This window comes from Asparagus officinalis, chromosome 1, assembly GCF_001876935.1.
Source record: "Asparagus officinalis chromosome 1, Aspof.V1, whole genome shotgun sequence".
Classification (NCBI taxonomy): Eukaryota; Viridiplantae; Streptophyta; class Magnoliopsida; order Asparagales; family Asparagaceae; genus Asparagus; species Asparagus officinalis.
Window position 1 is genome coordinate 107781599 of NC_033794.1, and position 2219 is coordinate 107783817.

The window sequence follows — 2219 nt, forward strand, 5'->3', positions numbered from 1 at the left end:
ATGAAATTTCACAAATAGGAGGTCATCGGTCGATTGATAAGATCGTCAGTCGACTGATGAGCTAAAAATGCCTATAACGATCAGCTAATCAGTCGACTGAAGAAACCCGTCAGTCGACTGATGCTGTAGCGGCTAGTTTTTTTTTTTTGTTTTTTTTTTTGTTTGTGAAGAAATTTTCACAAGAGCTTAAGGAGATCATTCTTTGGTGTTTGTGCATTCAACTCATCTCTCTCTCTCTCTCTTGTTATTCATTAGAGAAGTTTTCTAAACTCAAACTCTAGCTTTATATTTATATACTTGTTTGATTATCATTGTTCTTAAGCTAGATTTCATATTTGAGTTTAGTATTGATTTCACTCATTGTTTACACACTCCCATTTGAGCTTAAGTATTTTCATACATAGTATTATTAGGGTTGTGAGAGTTGTAACAATTGAACGTGAGCCTACATAGAGTTCTCATCCATTGTAGAGAACAAATTTGTTGTATTTGTGCTTAATTTGTGAGATCACTTTGTAATACACTTGTACACCGAGAGGAATGTGTAGTGAGAGATGGGACCGTACCAAGAGGAGTAGCGTCGATAGTAAAGCCTAGGGAGTGGTTGTAAATCCGAGCTCTTGAGGGAGACACGGGCTAGAGACCAACACTTAGAGGGTGTAGAGTAGTGATTGCAAGAGTGTGGATTGTAAAGTTTTTGATGAGCTAGAAAACCAAGTGTGAGGTGTAAACATTTTCGGGTGAGCGTTGAAAACCCGGTGTGATAGTGGATTTCTCCCCAGGAGTGGGGAGCGGAGACGTAGGACGGAAGGTCCGAACTCCGTGATCATATTGCTTGTTTGAGTTTGTATTGGCGTACTCTTTTTGTTCATATTTTTAGCCATTGCCTCTTTGTTTATATTGTCCTCTATTTTGTTTACCCTTGCTTATATTGCTTATCATTGCTAATAATTCATTGCATATCTTATTTGCTAGGATAACTTGTTAATAAGTTTTTAATTGGTACTAAATCGGATTAGATTAGCATAAACCATATTCAACCCCCCTCTAAGGTTCTTTCCTAGTGGTATTAGGGTCTAACAGAATAATATTATATATAGATAAAATTAAATATTATAATATTTTGCACAATACATTATCCTCTTAGATATTGTGTTGTGATATATTAAATTAAATATTATATTATAGAAGTATTATATTAAATATATTGTTAGTATATTATATCAATTATAATTAGTAATATAACACATTATTAAAATATAATATGTTATACTGTGCCAAACATACTTATAACTAAGTAAGGTCACTGTAATATAACATATTATATTTTAATATAAATTAAAATAATATATTATATTATAATAATGTATATTATTTAGTACTGTATACTACATAATATACTAAACAAATTAGATAAACTCAATTTAGACTTAATTCATAAAAAATATTATGTTTTATTAAGGTATCACATCATTAATTGTTTCCTATGAACTCTTAAATAAAAAGCTTCAAATTATCTCATTATTTCAACTTATCATATTTTACCCCGTTCAAAAATATTCCAAAGACATAAAATTATCCTATTAAAATAATTATTTGACTTGGCCCAAACTTCTCCCAACCAATAATCCCACAAAACCTGAACAGTGAAGGCTGCTTTCTCTCTTTTTCAGTCACCCTCTTTGCCGAGAGGTCCTTTCGGGAATAAGTCCTATTAACTCCACTTCCCCAATACTCCTTGTTGAAATAAATAAATATCTCCCATAACAAGAGTCCTCAAAGTGTAAAATAATATATCCACTTTCTATTGTTTTTTCCCCTGTATTGACCCTCTTTGGAAGGAATCCGAGCTGCAGCGTTCGGATTGAGGCGAGAAAAAAGGGCCTTTTCGTTCTCTTAAAAAGGCACCAAGAGAACAGAACAAACCAACTCTGCAGAGATGAAGCTGGAGCCTCTTCACTTGCCGGTAAGTGTAACTGAAAGTTCTGAATTATCTTTTTTCTGGGTTTTCCTGCAAATTCTCCTGCAAGGATCCTTGTTTTTTCTGTTAATAGAGAGAAACAACTGAACTAGCCGCGGACATTTTTAACCGCCCACGTCCCTTTTGCTCCCGTATTTCCTTCCTATTTTATTCACAAATTCTCTCTATATAAAGAGGGGTACGAGCAAAGAGCTGAGCTTGTACTGCCCATTTCAAATATTTTTTAGGTATGTTCTTG

The 2219-nt window shown here is 33.7% G+C and overlaps 1 protein-coding gene across 3 annotated transcripts in view; it reads left to right on the forward strand.

The window, feature by feature from the left end:
* LOC109828888 (jasmonic acid-amido synthetase JAR1-like) overlaps positions 1711 to 2219 on the forward strand; it is a 5934-nt gene continuing 5425 nt past the window's right edge. The window contains exon 1 of one of the 3 annotated variants that reach the window (XM_020395874.1): positions 1711 to 1966. The gene's annotated coding sequence lies outside the window, so the exon portion shown is untranslated. Of the gene's footprint in view, positions 1967 to 2090; positions 2209 to 2219 lie in introns of those variants that run through there. The other 2 variants (XM_020395871.1, XM_020395873.1) reach the window with 2 other exon arrangements.